Genomic DNA, 16436 nt, shown 5'->3' with positions numbered 1-16436 from the left:
TAAAACCTCAGGACATTGTAAAGCTGGATGTCAACCAGTCTGCAGTTTGAACAGCCACATGGTATAATGAATGAGTTGAGAACAGACTTGGGGATCATGGTACATAATGACAGGTAGTTACTTGTGAGGCACTGAACACTGCACTATTAAAGTGCGCTGTTTTCTTATTTGAAAATGCAATTGTACGTGTCTGTGTCCTAGGGTATATTTTACCTGAAAAAAATGTTTTTAAAAAGAATGAGATTTTTTTTAATGATAAAGCTTCTATTTTTTTAGTGACATATTATAATTTTAAAATTATGTCTTAATATTGTGATATAAACATTGCATGGCGTACAATCTAAGTTAAATACAATGAGACAGAATTCAAGAAACCCATGGAGGAGGTAGGTTAAAAGTGTATAAGGTCATGAATTATGTGGATTTTGGATCAAGTATTGCAAACATTGATATGTACATCCCCTTACAAAAGACAGATTGACAGAGTTTTGTTTGTTTATTAATTTAAATTTAAAAACACACACATAGAAAATCATAGTTTTCTAGGATCAGTTTAACAGATTATTAGATAAGTAGTTCACATTAAAGACTTAAAAAAAATTTGTTCCGCAGCTTGTTTCCACAAGAGTTGTCTTCCCACAAGGAACTATCACCATTTGTACTGCTGCTGAAACGTGACAAGTACTTTGCTTACCTTTAAAAAACTTATCAAAGTTTAAGGAATATTTAGAGCTGCTTGTTATTTAAGATGTTTTCTTCTTCTTCTCAGATCTCGAAAAAAATGTTTAGTGGTTTCTATGGGACAATGCTTAGACTTTTAGCAGCCTCCTGGTGTATAATGATGTACACACAATGGGGTTTATTTTGGCAAATCAGGCCACTTCTTTGGTTAACACAATAGTGCGTTTACTAACACCTCTTCTTTCCAGTGGCTTCAGTGGGAAAGAACCACTCCAGTGATTTTGACTCAGTCAAAAATCTTGACTGCTGCTTGACCTACTTGAATTATTTAAGAGCCCAAAGTTTTCACCATGGAGCGTCTAAATATACAGAAGCAGATAACTTTGTTTCCTATCGTCATGACATCCAGGGGCAGGTGGAAGGACAGTAGCACTGAACCCATTGTAAAAGGTCTGCTGAGCATAGAGTAAATCATTTCTTGGAAAGGAGGAGGAAGTCATGCTCAAAGCTGAGTTGTTTTTATATGAGGACTGAACAATGTGAGGTAGGGATTTTGTCAGAATTATACCAGGAATGTTTTAAAATAACCGTACTGTTTTAGTTTTGATAGTATGAGCTGGTTTCTTTTACTCTGTGCAGTCTAAAAGTTGGTGCGACGAAAAGTGGCACATTTTTCTGGTACTTAGCTTTCTTAATTATGGAATTAAGCACAGTAAAATGCTATTCTGGTTTAAAATAGGTCTCTAAAGATATGGAACACTTCAGTCCTCCCCAGGAAGCCTGAGAGCTGTGTTACCAACCCACTGGGTGTGCTGGCTGGGAGCCTGTGGTTTTTTCCTAAGCTCCTGCGGCTTCCAGGCCCTCAGTTTGCTTACTGTCTTCAAGGCAGCTACTGGCAAGTCTGAGCTCTAGGTGGCTGTAGCCCCTGTATTTCCATTAGGATTTTAGCAAACTAGTCATCTGAGGAGCGTATAAATTTTGGTAATCTTCAATTGCTAATGAAAACATTCTGTAGAAAACCGAAGAAAAATCCTCCATGTGCTTTTGTTGTAATCTAGCTGTTCCCATCACTACCACCAGCACTCCCAACATCTACAACAGCTGTAGAAATCTGTTCAATTCTTTTGAAATATTTTGAAGAGCAAACCAGTCTCAACTATTACAGTTCCCTGATTAAAAGCATGGGATAACAAGTCTTTGAAGAAGAATTATCCCTCTTCAGGGAGAGAAAGAAGCTACTGTCACTATATCTCTTTCCGACATCTGTTCTAGCGGGCAGAGGCCTTTGACTTCGGTGATTAGCAAGCAACATTTTTAAATTGTCTCGGTTACTATCAGAATTGTTTCAGTGGAAGTAAACTAATGAGAAGTCATGGCTGATTAAATAACATGAAAAGTAGTCTATAACTCAGTGAACTTAAGACAGACTCTAAAGAGTGGGAATTATTCTTCAGACCATGGGAAATTGCTGTCACCTTAGCAGGTCTGTTTCGGCCTCCCTGAAAATTATATGAAAGTTATTGCCATTAAGTGAATTTCAATAATTTTTTTCATCAAGAAACATTAAATTCTGAGTTGTTTTAGAAAGAGGGAAATGCAAAATTCTCAGGTTGCTAACACACTGAGAACTGAGATAAAATTAAATGTTGCCAAATGTATAAGCAGGTTAAGTGGAAGGACAGAATACTGTGAAGAAAAATGAAGCAGTTTTGGGGAACTGAGCGTATTTACTCTATCATAATAAAGGTTAAAAAGACCTTACTGTTGGCTTTTAAATACATCAAGGAGAAAAAGAGGAAACTTTCAAAGATATAAAGTGACCTTATCATAAGAACCGATGTACAATATATGTCCAGTATCAGTCTATGTTGCTATGGCCAATTAAATAGCAGGAACAACGTAGACTGAAAATTTAGAGATTCTGTGAGGTTCCCCACAGCCTCACAGAAATCCCTCCCTGTTCCCACGTGTGTTTTTTTCTGCACTCCACAGTGTATTATCAAGCAAATGGAGAAATTCTTTTAACTCTGGATGCTAGCTACTGTGTTTGAGGTGCTGTCTTTCCCAAACACCTTTTAAAACAAGTTGTTGGGGATGGGTTCTGTTTGTCTGTTTGTTTTGTTGGTGGTGTTTTGTGGTTTTTTTTTCAGGTAACTGTGCTGTTAGTTTTTGTGTAGATGTAGCTATGCTTAGACACATGTATCTGTTGAGAAACTCTTCCTCCTGCAAGCCTGATGTCTGTAATATGGCAGTAATCCAAGTGTCTGCACTGAGACAGGCATTCTGAAATGCCCTGTAAGCTCTCTCTAAAATTGTAGTTATGATGCAGTGAGCAGTGGTGGCTATGCAGGAGCAGCAAGAAAATGAAATTTGCAACATGAATACTGATTAAAGCCAGAATTTTATGGTGCTATTATGGAAGTTGCTAGTATGATGAGGATTGTGCCTGAATAATAGCTAGTTGTCAAGGAATGAAGTTTTTGGGTTGTGCTAGGTCAGTGACAAACCATATGGGAGCATGATTTTTCATTTATTGATTTCATTTATTCATTTCATTTATTGCTGATGCCAGCAAAATATTAAGCGACACAAGTCCCTGGCTCTTTTAGTGTCAGTGGACCCACCAGCACAGGTTTGTGTAAAATTTATTTTGATTTCTAAAGAACAGAATGTCAGAAAATTGATAAACTTGTAAACTTATTGATAAAATGAAAATGGGGGGTTGCAAATAACATGGATTCAGAGACAAGAGAGACAAAATAAATTAGGGCCCAAATGTGATTTCAGTAATTTGAGTATAGAACGAGATGTAACACGAGGAAAAGAAAAGGGGCAAAATCACAGAGAAATCTTAAAAATGCAACTGTAAAACAAATGCTGGCATCCCCCAATATACTGATATTTGTCTGACTTTTCTTCAGTACAGTGCCCCATTCTGCATAGAATTAGATGAAATGAAGGGGATTTTTTCTTTCAGGGCAGGCATGAACTGCTGTTCTAGAGTCATTGCAATCAAGAAACATCTTCCTTAATTTTAAGGGGTTATACTTTAGCATTTCCTTAAAACTTCCACTGTTCAAGTCCTGGGGAAAATAAATTTGGGGTACTGCAAAAAGTCAATTAGCTACCCTATTTGAAACTTCTGGTTTAGGGGTTTATCCATCGTTACACTAGCTTGATATAGCTTAACTGATATTAATATTCTTCCGGTTGTTTTAGCTCAATCCACTGTGTTAATTTCTTGAGTGTCTAGCCATCTGCTGTGCTGGCTACCTTGATAAAACTCTTTTATATATCTATAGCATAAACAGTCTTTTTCTTCTGTATTCTTATGCTTTCAAGTTTTTCTGAGTGCAGTTAAACTGTGATAAGTAAGTCTTGTTATAACTGCAAAAAAAGTTTTAATTTGTTGAAAATGAAAACTGTTGGTGTCAAGTGACAATGTATTCAGCAACGTGGTTTTTTTTTTAGTTCTGTACATATTTTTTCTTTTAAACCTGTTTTCACCATTTGTTGGTGTTGCTTTCTTTTCTTTAAAACAAAAATTACATCACTGCTATCATTTAAAAAGGCACAGATTCAGTTCATTTCTGTGCTGAAAAAGCTTTGGGGCCATTGCCAAATTACTACTGATTATGAGCTGGGCTTTTTCTCCTTGATAGTTTTCACAAGCAAAAATATTCTGTGCTTGAAGAGTTTGACAGATGTCAGTGGAATATTAGATGTAAATCATATCGCTATATCCTTTGACAGCTAAGAAGCCTGGAGGTTTTGGATTCAAATTACAGAGAAACATTGAGGCTTTTAGATGAAGCATCAGTGATCATACTTGCTGTTATTACTAACAGTACAAATGGCTACATAAGCTTTAAAAACAACCAGATTAAAGTTCCCGTTTTCACTGTTAGTTTTGCAAGTTTGCAACTCCAGGATCATGGAGGTGGTGGAAGTGAAGAACAGCTCCCACAAATATAGTTTTGGTACTGGAAAGAGGAATACAAAGTTCACATTTTGCATGCAGAAAAATAATCCTGTATAGGTGAAAATGTTCTGACGGATGGTATATTTCTCTGTTAAAGTGGCAGGGATTCTTAGATGAAAATTTGTGACCCTGCCTTTTCTACTTTCTGTTTATTTGTTGGGTTTTTTTTATATATATACTGAAGGGGCCTTACTTCTCTGTAAAGCATATGGTTCATTGGAGGTCAGATGCATGTTCTCACTTCCACACGTGCCACAATATTTTGACATCCGAAAAAAAGAGTCAAAAGACAGGCATTGCATGAAGTTAAATATGTTGCTCTGGATTCTTACACACTCCCTTTTTGATCATAAAATTTGAAACACTATCCACATTCAGGGCAAAGTTCAGTCTGAGTCATGGTTATAAATTTTATACTCTAAGATTAATATTTAGGATATATATTCTTTTGTTCTGGACAAATAGTTCCCTTTTCGCTGATAATTACTTTTATTTCCTAATTTTTTTCAAGTTTGCCTAAAAATATGTATCTTTATTCTGACTTTAAGATTTATAAATTAGAAATACGCAAGGTCAGCTGAATTTTGGGTTTAGAGAGACTAGGATAAATACCTGAATCTCAGAAGCTCTGCCCTTGAAGTTCAACATACAGTTACCTTTCCCAGTAGGGACAGAGTGGAGGTAGGTATGTGAGGGCATACAGAAGTATGGAGTTGTTTGTTGAACTTTCTATGAAAGTTTCATAATTGCTTACTTGTTGTTTTAGCATTTTTTTCTCATAAGCAGCTAAACATCTGATGAACCTTGCCAAATCTGCAGCCTCCATGTTTTATAACAGAATAAAGTCTGTATTGGTGTGATGGCACAAGACCATAAAAATGCAGTCTAACAACATGGTCTAACATAGCTTCTGGCTATTTACCTTAAACTGGAACCTGAAATTATTAATACTCTGTGCATCTACATATAACAGGATTTCTTCATGATCCCATTTTGAGATTTGTAGTGGATTTGATAAATATACTGAGCCGAAAATAACTGTTAGTCCTATGAAACAAAGATACAGAGATACTCTTTTATCCTTTATATAAGTCATGGCAAAAATGAATTTCAATGACAGTTAGAATAATTTTTAATCATGTTATAAGTGTGAAAGTCCAAATTTACTTCTTATCATATAAATACATTTTATTAGAAGGTAAGGCAATCAGGCACTACCTGTTATTTAGTAATTTCATGCTATGTATCCCACAGTGTCCCTACCCCTTGCTTTTAAAAATATTGGCCTGTTTTACACTGCCAAAAGGCATTCACACACAATAATAAAAGTATTACTGAAAACCATCTGAGAATCTTGATGCATTTTATGCATAAAATTGCCTCACATTTTGAGTTCTTATTAACAGTTTGCAGAAGAGGGAATGAAAACGCAACTTCATTAACTGAATGGCAGATGAATGTGACAAAGTCTGGAAAAGAATCTCAGGCAGAGGACTTCTCCCCATATTAAACATCTGCTACGGATATATGTATCTTTATTGAATCTGCTTTCACTAAAATACCCATGTATGACGTTGTAGGATGGATTTGCAATTGCCATCACCAGTAAGAAATGTAAAATGTTAAAAAATATGCAAAATAGAGAAAAGTTCCTCTTTATTCCTCTTCGTCCACTTATTTCTGATCGAGCTAGATCCTTTTATTCTGTGGCTGTAACTTGTCATTCATCAGAGAAATTACACAATTGGCTTTCCACACAACATGAAAATAGATGAACTATGTGCTGAAACAACATTAAATCCATGTCTTCTTCCTCTTGGAAAAAAAACCAAACCTGCTCATTCAAATTGCTGCATATTTTATATAATGTAGAAAGAAAAACCTCTCCAGGATTGTTTTATAATGTGTTCTTACGTGCAAGAATCATGTTATGAAACAACATGTTGAGCTCAGAAAGGGTGAAGGTTGCAAGCAAATTTAATGTTTTAATTTTAAAAGTACCTTTGAAACATCCATGTTAATAAGCACTCTGGTGTTTGCAGAACAGATTGTGATAAGTATTTGTAACTGAACACTAAGCAAAGTAACTTCTTGCTGGCTTTCCACAATATAAAAGGTTTGGGGATTTTTTATTTACAGACTTTGTAGCGTCATTAGACTTACGGTTGTTTCTTCCTCATGCTTGATTTTATTCTGACGATCGTAGAGCTGAATTCTTAATAACTACTGCATTTGAAATAACGGTCTGATTGGCGTTTAGCCAATTGTGACCAACCAAATTTTATTATCTGAAAGTATAGAATACAGATTAAGTCTTAGCAGGAAGAAAAAAAAAAGTGAGGAAAATAGTCATTGTCTGTGTATTTATGATAGAAAATAAGGCTGGAAGTAATCTTGGGAAGCCTCCCTGTCCCAAGGAAGTGTAAGCTATACCTATTTATAGGTGTATATGTATATTATTGTGTGTATATATATATATATGTCATTCCTGGTAGATTATATCTTGTCTGTTCAGGCTTTTTTGAACCTAATTTGAAGAAACAAAAATGTATCAGGAATACTAAGGCTGAAGAGAGAATGGCATAGTAGCATACAGTTGAAACCAGAACAAAAGCCTGTCTTTTCCATCTTGGTTAATCTGTCCCACACTGCATTATGCATGTGGTAGTCTTTAATTGAATAATTTGTTACAGGGGCTTCCGCTGTGGTAAGTACTTTGGAAGAGAAGTGAATGAGACTTAGTGTTTTAAGAAGTTTTCTGAAAACACAGGAGAAATGTATTCAATTTCTTTCCTAGGCTTATACTTTCTCGCACCTAGCACTATAAAACATAATAGTGTACATTTGTATGTTTTCAAGTTTACTACTTTCTGTGTTCTAAAGATCACAGTTTAACAAAAGATTTAAAAAAATGTTCTTGTAAGAAGGAAATTGAAACAAAATGTTTTCCTTGGAAAGTCAGGGAGGACTCCAGAGCCTGATTATTGTAGCATAGCTATTCTTCCCCAGGCTTCTAGGCTTCTGACCCCCATTAACCTGATACAACTGCCCTTGATGCTGAAGTTGTGGATTCTTCAGCAGCCTGCCAGGCAGACAGGCGGAGAGGTGGGTAGATTTCTGACGGTGCATTTAGGTCTCAATGACTCTGCATTTAGTCAGGAAAGTCCCAACCTAAATCCCAAAGTCTAAGGATAAAACCCTTTGGAGCAAATCATCACTGCCTTGAGATTTTTCCCTTGAAACCTTACAGAAATGTTAGCACCATGTTAAGATGTTTAATCTACAAAGGATTGTATTTTTCATTGCCTGATGAAGGGGAGAGTTAATAAAGAATGTTTTTTTGGTTATGTCTTCATGTCTAGATACAACTAGTCTTGGCTGCAAGTCAACCTGCTGCAGGCCAGCTCTAGTCTGTAAAACGTGTAGCTTTAAGTTAGGAAGGCATCGTGTCTCTGCAAATTTCCCGTACTTCACATTTGGTTTGCAATAGAGTCAAAATAGAAACCTGATCACCTGCTCTTACCAGTAAACATGATGCTAGACCTGAGAGGAGGCAGGGCATGTTCAATGGCAATTTTCGGAACATGTTGTTAGGTAAAATAAATCTGCGCTACCTCTATTTTCAACATTCTTATCTAGGACCCACAGAACATGTAGTTATGTTGTAGTGGGTTGACGTTGGCTGGCCACCAGATTCCCACCAGGCTGCTCTCTCACTCCCCCTTCTCAGCAGGACAGGGGGAGAAAATGCAATTAAAAGCTTGTGGGTCAAGATAAGCACCGCGAGATCACTCATCACTTACTGAAACAAGAAAAGCAGACGTGGGGATAATTAGTTTAATTTATTGCCAATTAATAACAGAGTAGGATAGTGAGAAATAAAAAACAAAACTAAAAACACCTTCCCCCCACTTCTTCCCAGGCTCAGCTTCACTCACAGTTCTTCTACCTTCTTCCCCTGAGTGGCGCAGGAGGATGGGGAACGGAGGTTGCAGTCAGTTCATAACATTTTTTTCTTTGCCGTTCCCTCCTACTTATGTTCTTCCCCTGCTCCATTGGGGGGTCCCTCCCACGGGAGACAGTCCTTCACAAACTTCTCCAATGTGGATCCTTCCCATCCTTCCCACAGGGTGCAGTCCTTCAGGAAGAGACTGCTCCAGCGTACATCCCACACAGGGTCACGGGTCCTGCCAGAAAACCTGCTCCAGTGTGGGCTCCTCTCCAGGGCTGCAGCTCCTGCCGGGAACCTGCTCCAGTGTGGGCTCTTCCTGGCTGCAGCTTCCTTCAGGGCATGTCCACTTGCTGCGGTGTGGGGTTCTCCATGGTCTGCAGGATGCATATCTGATCCACCATGGCCATCCACAGACTGCAGGGGGACAACCTGTGCCGCCACGGTCTTTTCCAGGGGCTGCAAGGGGATTCTCTGCTCCAGCACTTGAAGCACCTCCTCGGCCTCCTTCTTCTCTGGCCTTGGTGTCTCTAGGGTTGTTTCTGACACATTTTTTCCGCACTCCTCCCTATCAGACACTGCTGCTGAGCATTTTTACTGTATTTTAAACATGTTTTCAGAGAAGTGCTGCAAACGTCACTGATAAGCTTAGCTTTGGCCAGCGGAAGGTCTGTCTTGGAGCCAGCTGAAACTGTCTCTGTTCAGCATTGGACCACTTTCTGATGTCTTCTCACAGAAACCACCCTTGCAACACCCCTCACTACCAAAACCTTGCCATGTAAACCCAATACTTATAAAAAAAAATACTGATGCATCATGGAAATGTTAGCAAATAAGCAACTTTAAGATAACCCTGTGTAACTGTTTATCACTTACTTTGTGTCTCTTCTTTCATTTTTTAGTTTTGTATTATTGGAGCTAGTAGTATTAAGGCCCTTTGGTTTTAAGCACATCTATTTACTTTGATTATCTATCACTCAAACACCTAATCCTTTCAGTCTGCCCTTCTGCGAAGTTTTGGGATGTTACTGACTTGGTACTAATAAGACAGCACGGAGAAGTACATAGCTGGTGGACTTCTAGATGTTTCCTTTTTTCCATTGTTTTTTCCCCACTTAAAAACTTTCTGTAACAATAATAGAAGATACCATTGCTTAACTCATAGCTATTGTGTTTGGGCATATTTCTACTTCCTTTCCCTTTGGGATTGGTGTCATACCCCGCCTGCCCTCCACAAGTTTGCTAATGCTGGAAGACAGGTATCACCTGAGATAAAAAGGCTTCTGCTCATCTACATGGTATGTAGGTCAGCTCTCCTGGGATTTGTGAATATGTATCAACACTGTAAAATTACATGACTTCTGCAGTTCCTGACCTCTCCTGAGAATAGCATACACTTAGTGACAGCACAAAAATCATGACATAAATTTATAGATTGAATTTGGAGTATTGACAGATGATGTATGGCTGGCTGAGCCTAGGGAGAATTCAGTGAATAACATGATAATTTACTGCTCCAAACCTGAAACACCCAATCTATTTTTCATTCTCTGTCACTATTCAGCTTGCATTACATTTGGCTACTTACAGTGTGTAAGGTATACGGGACTGTTAGCAGGTTAACTCTTTCAAGCCTTTTGAAACTTTTTTGTCACTGACTGAAGGCAAGCTGAGAAGAATAGCATGTGTAAATGAGCAGAGAAAGTTTTGTGTGCTACTGAAGTGTACTTAGCCATGTATTCAGCATGGGATATTCTACTTCATGTACATGTCTAGGCATGAAAATTTTGGGTAAAGTTGTGCACATTAGAAAAAACAAAAAAACCAACACAAGGATAAATATTTCGTGTTCACTGTCCACCTATCTTCATGTAATTTTGAGAGATTTCTTGAAGTCCACTGCCGATATGAATGTTGTTATCAGCATTAAAGCCCCAGTGGGCTACTTAACAATCAAAGTGGCATCTACAGTCAGAGCGATTGGTAAAGCTTATAAATTTGCATTTTGCTGTTGGCTAGCCATGAGAACTAAAGCAGGTCTTAAGACTGAACCATGTATGAGACTACAGGTATCTAGTGATAGACAAAGATAAAGTTTTATGTGAATTGTGACTACATGTTCTTGTGAGATTTTCTAGAGCTGTTGCAGCCTCCATACCTGCAGAGCAAAGTTACTTAATATGTTCTCACAGCCCATTTAGGCTTTTTAATGTCTTTGGCATTATTTCATGGGAAAACATATTAAGCTATCATTTAACTTTTAAGAACATAAGCAAATAAATTTTGGTTAGAAGTAGCTCTAAATTTAATTAATTCAAATGCTCGCTTTTCCTGTGTATTTGAAAAGACTACCACATCTATAATTTATGTCCTCCAAGCAAAAACAGAAAATGTGCTCCCTTCAAAAAAGTACAAGAAGCTTTCCAGTAAATAATTATGGCTTCATAACCTCTGAGAGTAGCACACAAAACAGTCTCTTGTGTTCTTACTATGGAGAAATATCCAGTCCTTTTCTGAATTTTATACGGTACCGTGGTTGTCTTAAAATATCAGCTCCTTCCCAGTGGTTATAGCATTGGTTTTAGCAGTAGTCTTATCAAGACTATATTTCCCGAGACTAGTCTCGCATTACTGAGAGTGGCCCCTGGTTTTGGAGATTTAACTAGAATAGTTCATTAATCTCCAAAAATAAGGTTCCAGTTACAAACATGTAACAGTTTCTTTTATATTCCCAGATTACAGGTATGTATGCAAATGAATTAAAAATACGCCAATTACAGAGATTTCACTTTCTAAACAGTGTATTCCCAGGTGTCTGAGATTCCCCTGTTTACAGTAATTGGTGACCCTGGGATGAAGTTCCAAGCAAGTCAGCATTAATTCTCTCAAAGAGAGGACTCAGTCTTTTCCCCGGATAATAAATAAGAATGTCTTCCTGAATGAATTTTACTGTGTGAGTAGTTCCTCTGTCAGTTTGGGATAGTCAGCCTTAAATTCTCTGAAGATCTTGCACTAAATCCTTTCCTTTTTTTTTTTTTTATTTCAAATAAGAAAATTTACTGTAAGGCCAAGAAACAAATTGTGCTTCAGACGTCCAAAGAAGTTATTTTAAAAAAGGCTTTATCAGTCATAATCAGTGCTCCTCTTAATGTAGTTTTAAAGTAGCGTGGCTTTAAAAGTGGCCTAAAGTATGCTGCTCTTCTTCAAATCAATATGACATTAATTGCAATTCAGTCTTTTCCATATTACCTCTAGAAAAGCTTTCTTGTTTCCGATTTGTCTCCTAAGGCATGGCTGCTTTTAAAGTTTTGCTTTAGGCAATTCCAACTGCTACTAAATCTGCCTTGCAAGTTAATCTGGGGTTAAAACTGAAGTTATTCAATGGAAAAAACAATAGAAGGGAGCTGTTGACTGCACAGGGCTTCTGAATTTGCATTTTAGTTTTTAAAGTCATATACTTAAATTTGGTTTTAATTTTAATTTGTTTTGAAACTTACTTAGAAAATAGTGTATTAATGTGCAAATAAGACAAGTAAGGTGTTAATGATGGAAAATATGTTCATGTTCTCCCTCCAGTGAAATACTGACTGTTCTGAAAATTTTATATAAAAATATGGAAATTTTATATTCTTATATTATTTTATATTGTTATATATTTTATATTATTAATTATATTATTTTATATTTTTTATATCTGATTTTAAATGATGGAAATCTAGATCCACTTACTTTCTGGAAAGCTTTACATTTTGAAAATGTGGGACATTTCTTAGTTTTTGCATGTTTGTGTCTGTATTTGGACTTAATTTTACACTGATTTTTTTTTAAACTGCAGCAGTGTAAAATTACTAGTAACTCTTATTAGACCTTATTGAGTAGCAGTGATTAGCCGGCATGTTTGTTTTCTAAATGAAGCCTTTCCTTAAAAATGTGTGTAGTTCTAAAGATAAAATACAGGGACAATATTATTATTTTTCTAGTATTGAAAACATAAAAAAATAATCTATTATGAAGCACCATTTGTTTCTAAACTAGACATAGTTAAAAATAATCCCCAATTTAGGAGAAAACAGTAGGCCTGTTGGTCAAATTAAGTAGACTTAGAATTAGTGAAGTGGAAAAAAGAACCAAGTCTGTCAGCAAGGTGATCGTTTAATCATCTTCTAAATAAGAACAGTGCCTCACTAATACATATTATCTCTGTTTCGACAAATGGGAAATACTTCGTAAAGTGTCCCCCAAAGACAGCTGTTTGGACTGCTGTAGGAAACTCAAACACTCAACTCCATTTCAAAAAGTGGTACTGGCTCAGTGACAGTATGAATTTGTCTATTTCTTTGAAGTTCTTCATTGGCCAAATCTCTCAGTAGCATAGCATTTCATTTCAATTTCAAGGGGAAAAAATAAATCAATCCTGTAACTGAAGTTTATATTCCATAAATAAAACATGAATTTGATATTACAGCTGTTTTTTTCTGCCCAGATTGTGTTACAGATAATTTTGACTGGGTCTAGCAATTGAAATAATCAAATTAGAGAATTTGCTGTGGGCATATAAAATTAATATGGCTCATAAATGTAAAATGAAAGAACATTTGAATGTGCTAATGGACAAGCCTCTAGATAATTAAGCTAACCTATGTAGGAAAGACAGGTTTGGGTAGGTATGTTCCTATAAACATTAATCCAGTAGGAATGACAAAATATCTTACTGTGCAGCTTCTGCTTTATATTCTAAACATCTATGATCATACTGTGGTAGCTTTGCTTGAGTGTGCAAGGAGGTTAGCCTAAACTTTGCTATAGTATACAGTCACCTTGCTGAAAAAATGAGAAGTGAGTTAAATAAGGTGTCTGACATTGATCTCCTCTATTCTTTTTAGCGAAGGGAAATGAAATAATGCAGGAAACTCAAAAAGCCAATGTAATTTCAAAATTTTTTTGCTTAGTGACTCTTTTCCAAGCGTAGTACAACATCCATGACATCTGTGTGATTCTGGAAGCGGTGCTCCCAGCATGTCACTAGGTACAGTAGCACCCCCCCCCTTAATAAATGCCATCCTTGCTGCTGTTACTCATCAGCGATAAAGTACAAACTGGTGTTTCTCAGATATGTGACTTCTCCACGTTGTGTTTGTCTAATGACAGTTACAGCATGGGCTGAGTATAATTGGTTTTCTTTGCATATGACATTTCACATTGACAGTTACACTTTTTGCTAAGAACTGTTTATTATTTATCTATAGAAATAGACTGAAGTTTATTGTGGTTAAGAACCAACTGAAAAGAAATTCTAAGAATCCTGTGTCATTAATTAGTCCTTCAAATGCAATGCCCTGCTATGCATTTCTTGATATTTGGAGATTTCCTGGGATTCGTATCCTATCAAAAATTACCATTTTGGTTAAAATGTGGACATAAGTATAACAAAAATTAATAGCGTAAGACCACAATCTAAGTGAAAAGGCTTAACATCTTAATTTCTAAGGGTTTATTCTTAAAAACTACGATCAGGTAGTACTACAAAATGTGAGTACAAAGGAGCTGGAAGAATTGTATGTTTCTGCATGTGATTATGTCAAACTACTTTATAGGCAGTTTGCATCTGTATGCATGCTAAATTAAGAAACTGGTGGTAGCCCATGAATTATGAAGTTTTGAATCATGTTAATTTTGTAAGGTTGCCACAACTATAGTTTTAGTCGTCTTTGTGAATCGAATAGATGCCAGCATGTAAAAAATTCATATATATGCTGATGAAGATTATTATGAATTCTGAACAAATAGTCTTTAATGGATGTCTTGAAGAAAAACTACAAATTTGTAACTCTAAGTAGCGTATATCTAAAAATTTTCATTCAAATTTTATTTGTACTTACAAGCATTATAATGTATTTGTCAATACAGACCTTGGGCTTCAAGAGGGATTAAATCACGGGAGTAAAAGGAGATGCCAACTTTTCTGATATAAAAGGAAAAGATTTTCTCTTTCTAGCTCAGTAAAGCACTACTTTTCCAGAATTTCGCTGTCATTTTATTAACAAATTTCTTTCATTCATGCTTCAATCTGCTATATTACAGTACTTGTTTCAGTCATGGAACCTTATTCATTAGTTTTAGAAGTTATAAAGATTCTATACAAAGGCATATGCTAGGGTTTATTATGAAAATATAAAGAATAATAAATGTCTGCCTGCCCTTAGTTGACACAGTAAAAAGGAGAGGATTATGCATTTAGTTGCTTTTTGTGATCTGGCTGCTATTATTGTCTCAGTGTAACACTGTCATCCAGAAAAAAAAACCCTGATGTCAAATTCATTTGTTTGTGAGTAAGACAATAAACCCCTGGTTACCCACCCACTTCACAAAATCAAGAGGGTTTTGGGGGGCTTTTTTGCATTTTTTTAAGGCAACAGAGCTACGAGTGGGCCTCAGTTTCCAGGCAGAAGGAAAAGTAACGTTGAAGTTTGCCATTTCTTCATTTAAAAGAATTAATGCAGAAAATAAAGAAAAACATATGATAGCGTATATATTGTATTTTTTTGCCCATTTGTTGAATGTGCACTGATGGCACAAGATAACTCCTTTTAAATGACAGTGATCAATTTTCTCATCACTACTATTAATAACTCATTTCTGTTTATAATTGGTTTTCCAGCTTGTTTTTTTTTTCCATTAAAAGCTATCAGACAGGGAGAACCTGGGTTTGAATTTAGGTTAGGTCATGAGAGATCCCAAAGAGGACTTTTGCCTAGAATCCACGTAAGGAGCACAGAAGGAGACTGGTTTTTGCTAGTGTATGAATCCAACCCTTCAATAAAGGAAAGGATGTCTAATCCCCTGCCCTCTAGTACTGTTTATAAATCAGTTCGCAAGGAAGCTGTAAGTGGGCAACTGATCACCAGCATGCATAAATTACAACTTCAGATACTGTTTTTCACTGTAATCAGCATCCCTGATTTACAGACCACGGTCCTAACCTTTCTGTGCAGTTCCCACATTGTATGGTTCAAAATATTAAATTTAAACGTTCTTTATACTTTTACGATGAGTTGTTTACCCTTAAATAAGGGTGAAAGATTTGAAATAAAACAATCTTTCATCAGTGAGTCTCCAGTTAACATGGCCTTAAGCCATCATTCAGCAAAGAGTTCTTGAAGTTTCAAATGATTTAATCGTGGTATGTTCTGTAAGATTGCATTCATCAAGACTTATTCTGATTTTCTTGGAGGAAAATGACACATAATTGAAGTTGGATCTATTTGCTGTTTTCCTGGTTCAGCAGAGGACGTAGTTTTGCTGAGCTGAATCTTACAAATGTTCCACTGAGATAAATAAATTAAAAAAAAAAAAAAGAAAAAATCCTATTTACTTAATGAAAGTTGGGATTCTGAGTTTCAGCTTTAAGCAGACTGCCTCTTCTCAGGCAGCCATATGTGTCTCTTACTTAAGATCATGTTGGTAGAGATATCAGTGGTGTATATCAAAATCCAGGAATCTAAAATGGCATAACTTAGATACAATTTTATTTTAGGAGACTAATACTTAACAGGAGATTTTGCCTGATAACCATCTGTTTTCATAGACATTCAAAGAATGTCTGTGAAAGAATAAAACATTTTTTTTAATTGAAATAAAATTTAGGTGCATCAAATGTAGGGACCCATTTAATGCTGAGAATAAAAGATACAAGAAAGTGTAAAATGAGAGTAAGAAATGAGAAGAATTTATAATAAAAAAGAATCCCTTTGGGCTTCAATTCTGTATATATGAAATTCGAGAAAGACATTTCTCATTATATCTCCTTAGGTACTAACTCTAGAG

The 16436-nt window shown here is 36.2% G+C and overlaps 1 protein-coding gene across 2 annotated transcripts in view; it reads left to right on the top strand.

The window, feature by feature from the left end:
- The window catches only part of DOK6 (docking protein 6), a 252760-nt gene that overhangs the window by 124171 nt on the left and 112153 nt on the right, over positions 1-16436 (top strand). The gene's annotated exons all lie outside the window — the stretch shown is intronic.

This window comes from Larus michahellis, chromosome 2 (genome assembly GCF_964199755.1).
Source record: "Larus michahellis chromosome 2, bLarMic1.1, whole genome shotgun sequence".
Classification (NCBI taxonomy): domain Eukaryota; kingdom Metazoa; phylum Chordata; class Aves; order Charadriiformes; family Laridae; genus Larus; species Larus michahellis.
The sequence above is the reverse complement of the archived record's forward strand: the minus strand, read 5'-3'. Positions and strand labels throughout refer to the sequence as shown.